The sequence below is a fragment of the Gopherus evgoodei genome, chromosome 8 (genome assembly GCF_007399415.2).
Source record: "Gopherus evgoodei ecotype Sinaloan lineage chromosome 8, rGopEvg1_v1.p, whole genome shotgun sequence".
Taxonomy (NCBI): Eukaryota; Metazoa; Chordata; order Testudines; family Testudinidae; genus Gopherus; species Gopherus evgoodei.
In genome coordinates, this window is record NC_044329.1 from 97184347 (window position 1) to 97198540 (window position 14194).

Here is a 14194-nt window from a genome sequence, read left to right on the forward strand (position 1 = left end):
CAATACCTCTGAGGATGGAAGGTCCGTAGCTCCAGTAGGAGGAAGAAACTTGAAAAAATGGAGTTGGTGCGGAAGAGTGAACAAGGTCACTGGTGACAGTGCTCCGCTCCATCTGTGCAGGCACACTTTTAGCAGAAGTATTTCAGCAGCATGACATTTTAGAACTCCTTAATTCGTCACATTATTTTAATTCCTTTTTTTGTTTTTTAAATTATTATTCATTTCTTTGGTTGCATTTGGTAATGAAACCCAGGCACCTCTTGGCTTAGTAATTCAACTTGGCTGACCCATTTAATGGAGAAATTAAATGCTATTCTCACTGTTAACCCGGGAATCAGTTAATGCAAGAATCATACTCCTCTCATGGGAGAAAGGAGCATAGTCTAGTGAGTAGAGCTGGAGAAGTCAGTGGTGCTCAGCGCTTCTGAAAATCAGGTGGTAGGTGCCTTTAACTGACATAAGGAAGAAACCAAAATTAGTGGACATTTCTGAAAATGTTGACCTTAAAATCTCTGTGGCTCTGTTTCTTTTTATAAAATAGGTATACAAATTACTTCACTTACAGAGGTTTAAGAGCTCAGTCCAGCAAAGCATGTAAGCACGTGCTTAACTTTAAGCATCTGAGCAGATCCCAGAGGGATTACTCACATGCTTATAGTTAAATGTGCTTAAATGCACTTCTGGAGCAGGGTCTAATTTATTTCTGTTTATAGGAGGCTTTGAGAACTTTGGATGGAGGACATGATAAAAGTGTAAATTAGAGTTGGTTAGAATTTTTTCATCAGTGTTTTTGTTTTTGTTTTTGTTTTTTTTGTTTTGAAGAGGGGGCAGGGGATCAAGCCACAATGTTACCATTTTTTCCCCAGATCTAGTACAAACTAGATAATGATACTAAATATAAAACTAACCTCACTGCAACAACAAGGTTGAGATAGCGAGCAAACAAAGATCAGGAAATTCAGAAAGTTTAAGATTTCTATTGCAGCATTTACTTATACCATTGAATTGCATATTATAATACACAGGTAATTGAAATTACTCCTTCTGGAAAAATTCTACAAAATTTAAGCAGCAAAGAGTCCTCTGGCACCTTATAGACTAACAGACGTATTAGAGCATGAGTTTTCGTGGGTGAATACCCACTTCGTCGGATGCATCTTTTACAGATCCAGACTAACACGGCTACCCCTCCAATACTTTACAAAATTTAAGATTATCAGTTTTTAAAACTAAATTTTATGGATTTCTTTTTTGTAAAGAGATTAATTTTTATAGAGTTCTCTTGATTTTCCTGTGTGTCACCACCCTACCTGAGATCAAAATTTGGACCACTGAACTTTTCTTCATATGACTTTTTTTTTTCTTTTTTTCCATTTCCCTGTTTCTAGCTTTGGCTTATTTTGAGTTATGCAAGCACAAATTTAAGGGGGGAAATTATTTTTCATGTTTGTGGAGCACAAAAATACCTGAAATTATGCTAATCAAACTTTCCAAAAGGAGTTTTTACCTTTTGGACCACCATCAAATACGAGAAAAGTTCAGCCATGAAAAAGCTTGTCTAAGCTTCTCTCTCCTGATTCTCCATTGCATTCCTTCAGTTGTTTGCCAATGTAACTCTGCTGAAATCAATGGAGTTTTATTCTAATGCAAACATCTGAGAATCAGGCCCATGGTATTTATGAGTTGTTGGCTTTCAGTTCTGGAGAAGCGGCAGGGACTTCTCTATGATGATGACATGTTGAAAAGGATGTCAGTTAAATCTGTGAATAACCACTGCTGGATGCCAGCAAAATAGGGAAGATTTGCTTTGATGTTTGTTTCTTTACACTGGTGTTTCTCCCAACCTCCCCCACATATACAGATGCACATCACACTTTACCATCCCCTTTAAAAATTCTTGTTGAGTCCTTCTTCAACTATTTTACAGGGTACAAGTCCTTAGAGCCTGAGAAGTGCTGAGTACCGTCAATTCTCTGTGGCTTCATTGGGACTTCTGGTTACTTATTCAGTTTCAAAAACACTAGTTTGTATCCATTGCCATGCTCCCTTTTTCCTTTCTGCAACCTCTCACTTGCTTTCAGCTCTATCCTGCCCCCTCACTAAGTTCCAAAATCCCATCTCTGGCTATGTCATGTGCAGCTCCGCCTCTGTGCTGAGCTTCAGCTCTGTTCAAATTTTTTGTGCTCTGATGCTTCCCTGAGGTGGTGAGGGCTGTGGTCCTACTCTGAGTAGGGTTTCAGGTTTCAGAGTGGTAGCCGTGTTAGTCTGTACCAGCAAAAAGAATGAGGAGTCCTTGTGGCACATTAGAGACTAACATATTTATTTGGGCATAAGCTTTCATGGACTAAAATCTGATGAAGTGGGTTTTAGCCCATGAAAGCTTATGCCCAAATAAACTAGTTACAGTGCCTGAAAATAAGTTTAGACTTGAATGTTAGTATAGAATACTATACAATCCTACTGTGATCCTACTCTGATGGTGGACCTGTATGTGGTGATGCAATCTGAGATGAGAAATCAGCACTCCTGTAGGATCTTCCAAAAGGGCAGAGTCGTAGCAGTGGGGAATTAGAGGCACACTGGATACTACAGTGATAGGCGTGCTACGAATGCCTAGCTAGATTGGCTGGAGGAGAAGGGTTCAGAGGAACCAAGTGGGGAGTCAATTCAGACCTCAGTCCCATAATAATATCGACACTAACTGGCACACTGAACTGTGCACATTGCTTCAAGTTTGTGGTTTCAGACTTTGCCAGCAATGTCAGAAGACCATTTAACCTCTGGCATCAACTAGAAATGGGCAAAGATACAAGCCAGTGCAGTAGTGTTGATTAATGCATCCTGGGGAGATTTAGTGAGGCACTTGGCACTACACACCTAAGACGTGCATTAGCTGGCATGAAGACTCCACTTGGCGTGTCCAGTCATAAATATAAACCATGTTTCTTAGAAAAGTCAGGTCTTGCCCATATATTGTAGAATCATAGAAATGTAAGGCTGGAAGGGACCTTGAGAATCATCAATCCAGCCCCCTGTGCTGAGGCAGGACCAATAAAACTAGCCCGTCTTGCATAGATGTTTATCTAACCTGTTCTTTAACAACTTCCAGTGATGGGGATTCCACAACCTCCCTGGGAGCCTAGTCCAGAGCTTAATTACCTTTATAGTTAGAAAAGTTTTCCTAATATCAAACCTAAATCTCCCTTGCTGCAGATTAAGCCCATTACTGCTTGAATGTTCCACCTTCAGTGGACATGGAGAACAATTGATCACTGTCCTCTTTATACCAGCCCTAAACATATTTGAAGACTGTTATCAGGACTCCCTTCAATTTTCTTTTCTCAAGACTAAACTTGCTCAGTTTTTCTCCACTCCAATATCCAAGTTATTAATGATAATATTGAATAGTACTGGACCCAGGACTGACCCTGGCAGGACAACTAATCATTGATAACTACTTTTTAAGTATACAGTCTTTCAACCAGTTGTGCCACCCACTTTATAGTAATTTCACCTAGATGACATTTCTCTAGTTTATGAAACTGTCATGTGGGACTGTGTCAAAAGTCTTCCCAAAATCAAGATCTATCACATCTACTGCTTCCCCTTCTTCACTAGGCCAGTAATCCTATCAAAGAAGGAAATTTGGTTGGTTTGGTATGATGATTTTCTTGACAAATCCAGGTTGGCAATTACTTATATCTCTATTCTGTAGGTGCTTACAAATGGATTGTTTAATCATTTGTTCCAGTAACTTTCCAGATATCGAAGGTAGGCTGACTGGCCTATTATAATTCCGAGTCCTCTTTTTCCCCTGTTTTAATAAGAACTATGTTTGCCCTTCTCCAGTCCTCTGGGACCTCACTCATCCTCTATGATCCAAGACTGCTTCAGCTAATTCCTTAAGTACCCTAAGATGAATTTCATCAGGCTCTGCCAACTTGAATATATCTAACTTATCTAATGATCTTATTTAACATGTTCTTTCCCTATTTTGCCTTGAATTTTTCCCTCCTTGTTGTTAATATTGTTTGTGTTGAGTATCTGTTTGCTATTAAGCTTTTCAGTGAAGACTGAAGAAAAGTAGGCATTAAACAACTCAGCTTTCCAGATGTCATCAGTCATTAGTTCTCCTTCCTACTAGAGGACCTACACTTTCCTTTGTCTTTCTCTTGCTTCTAATGTATTTAAAGAACCTCTTCTTATTGTCATTTATGTTCCTTGCTAGATGTAACTCATTTTGTGTCTTAACCTTTCTGATTTTGTCCCTATGTGCTTGTGCTATTCATTTGTATATATTTTAAAGAATTTATTTTCAGAAATCATATGTGTGTGGTTTTTGAAAATACTTTTTTAAAAAATATGTATGTATGTTTAAATAAATCCTTATAGTACATAGCAAAGAAGAAGTATAGTTTTAAAAACAAACACAATGATAGACCTAGTAGACCTGATCTAAAATGACTCTTCAGTTAATTTATTAAGACTTCCTGGCTACCGTTTCTCTTACTTTCTATTTTTCTAGAGGGCTTGCTACAGCCCTTGCCCTATGGGGAGCTACCTCCCTTCCTACAAGTAGGCCAGGAATAGGTGGAGTCTGAATTCCAGCTCCTTAATGCACCAGCGGTCTCATTTGGAAGGGGGAAGTAACCTGCCATTGGTATAGAGCCGGTACCAGATTGTTCCGTCTTGGAGCAAGTGAGGAGCCAGGTAGGGATTTGAGCCTTTGAAACTTCTAATTCTCTCCCTGTTCTGCTCCTGGGGCAGAGCAGCTATGGACTGCCCTTTGCTAACAAACTCTCTCGCTAACCCCATAGTAATAAATATCACCACCCCCTTACAAACAGCTACTCCTCTGGTTGACAGTCCCTGTATTAATCAATTGCCCATGTAGCTGTTGGTACTTGGTAATCTTTTGGTTTGATCAATTAACCAGATGTCGATAACTGATGCAACTAAACGACTTGTTCCAAATAGTTAGAATAATGCTGACCTGTCTTTTCTCAGGACACATGTTCGTAGTGGATGAGGGATCTGCAATATGTATCAGTTTGGAATATCTGAATGCCTCAGATAAGGACACAGTCTCTGAGGAACTAACCTTCTTCTTGGAGACAAACTCTCAGTATGGTTACCTAAAAGACACTCTTCCCTCACCTTGCTATGAAAAAAATAATGCTGGAATCAATATAAATGAGTTACAGACTTTTTGTGATGTATTCCTAATAATAAAGGGGCTTATTGGAGTTTAATGTGGTAAAAGATGATTGGGTAATGCTTCACAACTGGTTATATAATGATGAGTATTGGTAGGTGAGAGAGAGAACATCTTGAGGAAATACAGTGCAGCAAGTGGCTTCTAGTTAGCTAATCATTATCTATTTAAACAGCATCAGATCATAGAAACCTATTGTTATCTTGTCCATCGTTCAGCACACAGTTCTTCACAGTGTATTCATGAGTGCTTTGTCTAGTACTATTTTCAATGATCCACTACTTCCTTGGGAAACTAATCCACAGGCTACTAGACCTTACTGTTGCTTATTTGGTCTTATCAATAATATTTAGAGATGGGTCTGACCTACAAAGTTTGAGTCTAAATTTCCCCTAGTTTATTTTTAATCTCACCTACTTTGTACAGAGGTTCATTCAGTCTTCAGAGTCTCTGGGCTGGTTATATCAACTATGTTCTGTCCAAGAATGAATGCTCAGAACCCACTGCCAATCGTTTCATGCTCCCTGTTTGCAATGATCTTCGTAAGTCCACAGTGATGCCTTTCTACGTTGTCATCAATCCAGTTAATGATGAAATCCTGGACCTGCAATTTGGGAACATAACGGTAACTTTGATCTTACTTTCCAAAGGTTAAAAAACACAAACCTCTGATCTCCCCAGATGTGCATTGGGGAATCTCTGCTAATTGTGAGGGTACACCTCATAAGGATTTATGGAAATATGCTTAAGAATGTATATATGTCATAACTGGAATATGTTTTATGCTACATATGCCGTGTAACATATCTCTGTAAAGGTTATAATCTACTGAATCTATTTGTATGCATGTATCACTTTTGTATTCAAAGTTATGAATATTGGCTGTGTACTTGATTTCTAAGTAGCCTTAGTAAAGCATTTGGCCAGCTTCTTGAGAAAGGAATGTGCAAATTAAGTGCCCCATTGTTCATCAAGTGTTTCTTAATTGATCTTGGAAGGCTCCAATCCACATGTGTAGTTTTCTGGGAGACATTCAAGATAGCATGTGGGTAATGGCTGCTGCCTGTAAAAAGTGAGTCATCCATGGACATGTGACTTTTTGGAGCTCAACTTTGCATGGAATAGAGGAGAGGGTCTCCACCCACAAGAGAGAGTCTATTTAAGCCCATGGGGGACCCCTCCATTTGGTCTTCAGCTGGTTCCATCCCCAAGGAGACCTGAGAAAAACTGAAACAAAGGACAGTAACTACAGGGGATATGAGTGATTGCTGGACCCAGACTAGAAGGAGACTAGTCTGCAAAATGAAGCTTACTGGAACACCTCTGAGGGTGAGGTTTTATCTGTATTCAGTTTTCTTACTGTATTAGGCTTAGACTTGTGTGTTTTATTTTATTTTACTTGGTAATTCACTTTGTTCTGTCTGTTACTACTTGGAACCACTTAAATCCTACTTTCTGTACTTAATAAAATCACTTTTTACTTATTAATTAACCCAGAGTATGTATTAATACCTGGGAGTGGGGCACAAACAGCTGTGCATATCTTTCTATCAGTGTTATAGAGGGCGAACAATTTGAATTTACCCTGTATAGCTTTGTACAGGATACAACGGGTTTATTTGGGGTTTGGACCCCATTGGGAGTTGGGCATCTGAGTGCTAAAGACAGGAACACTTCTTAAGCTGCTTTCAATTAAACCTACAGCTGTTAGGGGACGTGGTTCAGACCTGGGTCTGGGTTTGCAGCAGGCTTGCGGGTCTGGCTCAAACCAGGCAGGGCACGGAAGTCCCAAGCTGCCAGGGCAGGAAAGCTGGGGCAGAAGTAGTCTTGGTACATCAGTTGGCAGTTCCCAAGGTGGTTTCTGTGATCCAACCCATCACACTAATATCCTGGTCTTCCTGGGAGCTGATCCCTTATTGGAGACCATAAGAGTTCTCTGCAAGTAGGAAGAGCAGAATACCAAAGCCGACATTCACTATGTGGTTCGAATTCTGCCCTAAACCTTTCCATTAACTAGAGATGGGCCTTTACAGTTCTGATCCAGACTTTCACAAAGTTCAAAGTGTTTGAATCCTGAATATAAGTCTGGTCCATTACAGAATAGGCGTCACCTGTGAAATTTGTAGGAGGACCCATATTATCCCAAATATTGCAGATGTTCAGGTCTCAGACTTTGGTCCATCTCTACAATTAACACATTAAATTGTCAGGCTCTTTCCCCCATTGGCCCAAAATCATTACTCAAATTAGATTAGGGCAGTAATTTGTTTTATTACTTACTCCCTGGCTCTATAGACCAGGGATCCCCAATGCGGTGCGGTGCCTGCGGGGCATCTAAATGTGTCTGCATCCTGGCTGGCAGTTGAGCATCCGCTGAAATGCTGCCAAAATTCAGCGGCATTTTGGTGGTGACGCCTCTGGATGACACCGCTTACCACCAACAAGCGGCGTCATCCAGAGGCATTGCTGCCGAATTTCAGAGGCATTTCCATGGATGCTCGACCGCTGCCATGGTCCTTCGTCTGGTAGGTGAAAAAGTTTGGGGACCACTGCTATAGACCATAGAGGTCCTTGGCTGCTCTCACAATTTTCCACCACTTCTTTCTGTCAAGGGCATATTTTCCCATTGATGGTAATTCACATTAAAAAGGAAAATAATGAACAAAGGCACAATAATTACTAACTTCACTGCATATGTTCATTATTTGTATTGCAATAGTGCCTAGGAGTCCTATGTTTTTTCTAGGCATTGCACAAACGCATGACAAAAAAAGTTCCTCCCTCAAATAGCTTGTTGTTTAAGTAAATGGGGTATGTAGATGAGATTTGCTCCAGAGATGCAGTTGATGGTCTCTCCATTTTAATTTGTACCCTGCCCTTTTAAAGTTAATGTCAACATTTTTGAGAGGAATTGCGAAGAACAGGCGTATCAAGTTGGGTATGCACCTATTTTGCATTCAGAACCTGTTTTGCATGTAGAACCCTACGTTTGCATACACTCTGGGCATGTGGCTGTAAAATGAGCATATGCTCACTTTTGTGGATGCAGTCCTGAAGGCTGGCTTGTGGCTAAGTTGACTAGTTGGCCCGACATGCTCTTCCACATGTCAGCTGTGCTGTCATGTTATTACCAGTTATAAAGCAAACTAAATAAAGCCAGATGCCCTATGGTATATAGTACTTGTAGTTTATTTGGTAACTTGGATTATTGTATGTTGCAATGTTTATAAGTGTGTGATAGCCTGTTCTTAATGGTTTGTTGTGGCAATGGTGTTTATAGAACTATTTTGGGGTGGAAGAAAAAATGGATTGTTGCTGATATTTATTGATTTAAAGCTAATACTTGCAAGAACACAGAGATGAGCCATAACTAATGTTGATTTGTACTTTTCTTTCCATACTCCAGAAGGAATTAGAATGAGCTGCACCCTTGTTTTCAACAACAATAAGCAGAGACATTTGAAACTAGAAATGAGAACACAAACTGCCATTCTGGTTCAGACTCTGATCCATTTAGTCTAGTATCTTGTTTCTGACAGTGGCCAGCGCCAGATGCTGCATTTGGCATATGTTGGATAAACTGTCCCCCACTTTAGGTCTCATCCTGGTCTTTAAAACAGTCAAACTGGCTTAAACCCAGAGGCATTCATTCTAAAATTGTTGTTAGTGTTAACTATTATAATCCTGGATATTCTTGTTATCCATATAAATGTCCAGTCCCTTTCTGGATCTTGATAAACTATTAGCCACAATGTTTGCATCACACCATTTAGTGATTCTGTAGGTTGCACTCTTATCAGAGTGAACGTTAAATGAACAGTGTTAAGGGAATCTGTATTACTGGAGGTGCCGTCTTTTAGATGAGACCTCAGGCAAGTTCCTGACCTTTGGTCAGGGCTGCCCAGAGGATTCAGCGGGCGTGGGACAAAGCAATTTCAGGGACCCCTTCCATAAAAAGTTGCAATACTATAGAATACTATATTCTTGTGCGGGCCTCTGTGGGACCCGGGGCCTGGGGCAAATTGCCCCACTTGCCCTTCCCTGGGCGGCCCTGCCTTTGATGGTCATGCAAAATCTCACAGACTTTAAGGTCAGAAGGGACCATTATGATAATCTAGTCTGACCTCCTGCACAATGCAGGCCACAGAATCTCACCCATCCACTCCTGTAACAACCCCCCAACCTATGTCTGAGTTATTGAAGTCCTCAAATTGTGGTTTGAAGACCTCAAGCTGCAGAGAATCCTCTCTTGTATGTCTTCACAAAAATGGAAATGTTAACCCCAGTGATGTAGTCATATTCCAGTTTAGGCTGTTGCATTCCACCTCACTAGATCCCCCAGCTAGTTTCACCTTGATTTTAGTAGAGCTGAATGGAAAACATTCTAGAGATCAAAGTTTTTCCACATTCATATGGAAAAAAGATTGTAGGGCCCAGTTTGCAGAAGTGCAATTTCACAATATTTCCTTTTGGAAACAACAAAATGGTCTTGCAGTGGGACAAGTTTCAGTCTTACTGAAATTAAATAAACTCATCGGGCTGCTGAGGGGGCAGGTGGGCAAGGTGGCAGGTTTCCTTTCAAAGCTTAATCAAACCTGATGTGTTCCTGTGGAAAGTTTTACTTTCAATGAATCAGCATTTTCCAGCAGAAACTGCCCAGCTTGAATATTATGTGATCTAATGAGTAATCCTACAGTTTGAATAGCAAATTGCACATTATGCATAATTGAATGAGTACTGTTCTTACAAATAGCTCAATCTATAGGCTGAACTTAGTTAAGATCCATACATTTACCAAATTGCCTATTATTGCATGGGTTTTGTTCGGTTTTAAATTGCATTCCAAATGCAGTAGCATGTGGCTGTGAGGGTGGATGATGGGGTGAGGGCGGGGGAATCAATATTTCTATTTTGAGGAGAAGGAATTTGGAATTTGTCATTGGAGTCAGTCACAAAGGAAAAAAGAGGGAAAACAGAGGGAGAAGGCTAAGTTCAGAGGTGAATATTAGGGCATCCAAGCTGGTGTGACTTGTACCTTATTCCAGTTCCCTCTGTTAATAAATTACGCCTACATAGATTCTCACAAAATAATTTCTAAATGTAGCTCTGAGAGTTGTTTTGGTGGCGCACACATGGACAGAAATTGTTTCTGAAACTGGACCAGTAAAAGAAGGAGGTAGATATTATCTAATAACAAACATTAAGAGAGAGTGGGGATTTTTAAAAAAAGTCTTAAAAATAAAATAAAGCTGGATTGTTAAATCTTTGGGTTTTTTGGGTAGCATTATTGCAGAATACGACTTTATAATCCACTGTCTCTAGTGAATGACAAGACCGCTGTAACTGTTCAACATTCAAATAGAAAATTGTTTCTTGAGGCTTCCATGACACAAAATAAAAGCTCCGTAAATCTGGGCCTCCATATGTGGTTCTCAGCTGGTGTAAGTCCCTGAATGAATTACGTGCGAACAGAGAAATTAATGCTACACACATGGTGGCCAAACTTGAAAGCAAAAATTGCAGCTGAGAATATTCTGCAGTGGATTATGAAATATTTGAAGATAAATGGAAGCTGGAGTCCTTGTTGATATTATGCATCATTGATGCATTTCAAGGGATACATAACCATAATATTGCAATCACACGGGGAGAGGGTAAGAAATCATTTTCTTAATTGAACAATGCACTGTAATCACAGAATAAGTTAAAAGGGAAAAAGTACAAAAATGAATCCCCATCATAAGTTTGGACATAAAATAGAAGAATGGACCATTTTGTTTCCCTTTTAAAATCCTGAAATGTACTATATTACTATATGTGTGTATTATAAAACATAAACTTTGGAATCTGATCAGTCAGAGGAATCCTTTTTTAAAGAAATAAACTTGTATTTGATGACAAATTACCCAGAAGTATTTGCACTTTGAAAAAATTGCAGTGCCCCCGCCCCCAGTCTAAGCTGAATGGAGGGAAAGGAAGACTGAGAAATCTGCATATTATGACTAATTCTAAATGAGGCTGTAGTGGGGCAGTTACCCTGCTCCTAGAAAAAGGGCCAGGCTGATTGGGGAAGCAGCCACAGCTGGGGCCACACCCCAGTCAGGCCACGCCTAGCCCTGTTATAAGAGCTCAGGGAGGAGCTGGGACAGGCTCTCTCCAGCCTTGGAGGGAGAAGGATCTGGCTGCCTGGGAGCTTAGGGAACAGAGCAGGGCTGGGGAAAGGCAAGAGGAGCTGGGGAGCTCCAGCCTGGTAAATTCCCTGACCTTGGGCCTTGCTAAAAGGCCAAAATAGGTAGTGGGGTTGCAAAGGCTGCAGCCTGGGGTTAGGCAGAGGCAGCTGGTCTGACCCCCCCCTAGCTAATGATGAGTGGCCTTTTACAGACTGCAGTTTGCCCCAGTGAGCGGGGACTAGATGAGGACTGGCAGTAGCCGCTGAGGCAAGGTGGGGATAGAGGGTTGGGGGTTCACCTAGGAGGGGAGACCCAGACTGTGGGTTACTGCTGGGGGCAGAACCCAGAGGAAAAGGGGCACTGGGGTCTGGGAGGGACATGGGGGCCCTAAGGCAGGTGAGACACCTGCCTGTAGAGGGTGCTCTGGGCTGGACAAGAGCTAATTCCCAGGATAACCAGCAGGAGGTGCCATGCCATTGAGTCTCGCTTCGCTACAGAGGCCCATGCCTTTCATGTGCCTATGAAGCTATGCAAAGCAGTACAAATATTGCCCTTTTTCAACCTGAGCAACTAGTCAAATTTCAAGGCCCTGGGGATGTGCCAGTAGGAAGTTGAAATTGACGGCTTATGGCATTTTCTTTGATGCAATCGGTTTTATTTATAAGAAATGTGCAAAGTCCTGCTTCTCCAAACGCAGGAGGAACCAAAAGTAACACCAGCAGTTTTTAGCTTACAGCTCCAAATCTCTTTAGCCAACAGACCCAAAAATTCTCTCTTTTTCTACACTGTGTTCAGAGGCTGCTTGCTTTTTACCATTGCCTCTCTCTCTATCCTTGCCTGTTCTCAGTTTCTGTGTGATTTCTCTTCCTTCTTGCACAGTCCTCCCTCACACCAAGTCACAATCCCAGTGGAACCTTCTGCCCACAAAGTTTTTGTTTCTGGGCAGACTCCCTGAGGAGTTCTTTTGGGCATGGCCCCTTAACCATACCCTGTCTTAAATGGTTCACAAATCAGTTTGAATGAGGTTTTAGCTCAACCCATAGCAAGGTTTCATCCAACTCAGAACAATGATAAATAAATAAAACAACTGAAACCCTCTTAATTCATTCATGAGCATCAGTGTTTCAAGTAGGCAGTGCTGTTAAAACTAAGGGCTGCTCTACCTTGAAAGCTTACATTGGCATAGCCACATCTCTCAGGGGTGTGTAAAATCCACACCCTTGAGCTATGCCAGCCTAACCCCTAGGAGTCAATGGAAGAATTCTTCTGTCAACTTCGCTACAGCCTCTCTGGAGGTGGACTAACTACCACCATCGGAGAACCCCTCCTGCTGCTGTAGTGACTATACTGAAGCACTATGGTGGTGCAGCTGCAGCTGTAGTGCCTCAGTGTAGACATACCAGTAGCCTACATGTTCTGGAAGAGATGGAACTAGTGAAGGGGCTGCTACTTGAACAATGTCCTTTACTTGAATTATATATTTATCAGCACTGTATTTTCTAATGCCTAGGAGTCTGTTGATTCAACACTTTAAATACTAGAGAACTATCAAATGTACCTGATACAAAGGATACCAACTGATACACTTTGACCCCTATACAAGCTATGTCCTTTGGAAATACTAACATTCTAATAGCACATTCTGAAGAATGCCTTCTACCCCAGTAAAACATTTCAGCAACAATGAGAGGGGCAATGACCATGTGTTATCACAGTACATTTTGTGTCATCCCAAAGCACAATTATTTTCAGGGATTGGACCTTGTAAATTGTTAGATATAATATTATGTACATTAATGCAAGGACATCTGTGTGGAATAGTGGGCAGAGTACAGTGAACATAAAAATGGTCCTACTGGGTCAGACCAAGTGTCCATCTAGCCTAGTACCCTGTCTTGCAACAGTGGCCAATGCCAAGTGCCCCAGAGGGAATGAACAGAACATCCCCTGTTGTTCATTCCTAGCTTCTGGCAAGCAGAGGCTAGGGACACCATTCCTGTAGGAGGCACGAATTGTTGAATAGCTGCAAGCAAATTGTGATTTCCTCAAATTTGCTCATTATTTCAATCTTGCCAGTTTTTGTCAAGTTTTTTTCTTCTAAATCTATGGATTGATCAGGAGCAATTGCAAATAGTCACTGTTTCATAGATGTAGTTTAAACTGTGTTTGCTAGCTGTGACTGGTCACCTAAGATGCATAGTTTTAATTTTTTTCCCTATATAGAAAGAGGTATGTTTTGTACTCAGGAATATGGTTTGACAAAGGCACTGGGCCTCTGAATGGAACAGTGTAGGCAATAGTAACAGATATAGAACTCGTAAGCTTTTGGGGCAGGGGACTGTCTTTTTGTTCTGTATTTGTACAGCACTTAACACCGTGGTATACTGGTGCATAAACAGAGTCGCAGCAGGGTGGGGGGGCACTTTGCCCTGTGACCCCATTTGAGAGGGCTCCCGAAATGACGGAAGGGCTGCCGGGCTAAATTTCAGCGAGATGCATTTCAACCTGGCACACACAGTCAGAATGCCACTCAGGTTTGGCTTCGCCATCAATAACATGTTCCTTCCTGACCTCCTAAACAGGCGACTGACTGGACCCACAACATTTGTTAGGCTGTATTCCCATTCCTAGTTTGTGTGGATAGAGTGGGCTGCTGGAATGGAACTGAAAGAGGCTCCCCATGGCCATGCACAGGGCTAAATCTTGGGAGCTGAGAAATGCTGGCCAATCAGCACCCCTCTGCTTCAGCTGGCCAATGGGTGCCAGAGACTCCCGGGGGGAGGAGCTTCCTACTGTCACTTGGTGAACG

General features: G+C 41.4%; 1 pseudogene; it reads left to right on the forward strand.

The window, feature by feature from the left end:
• LOC115656786 overlaps positions 1–14194 on the forward strand; it is a 94499-nt pseudogene that overhangs the window by 29395 nt on the left and 50910 nt on the right.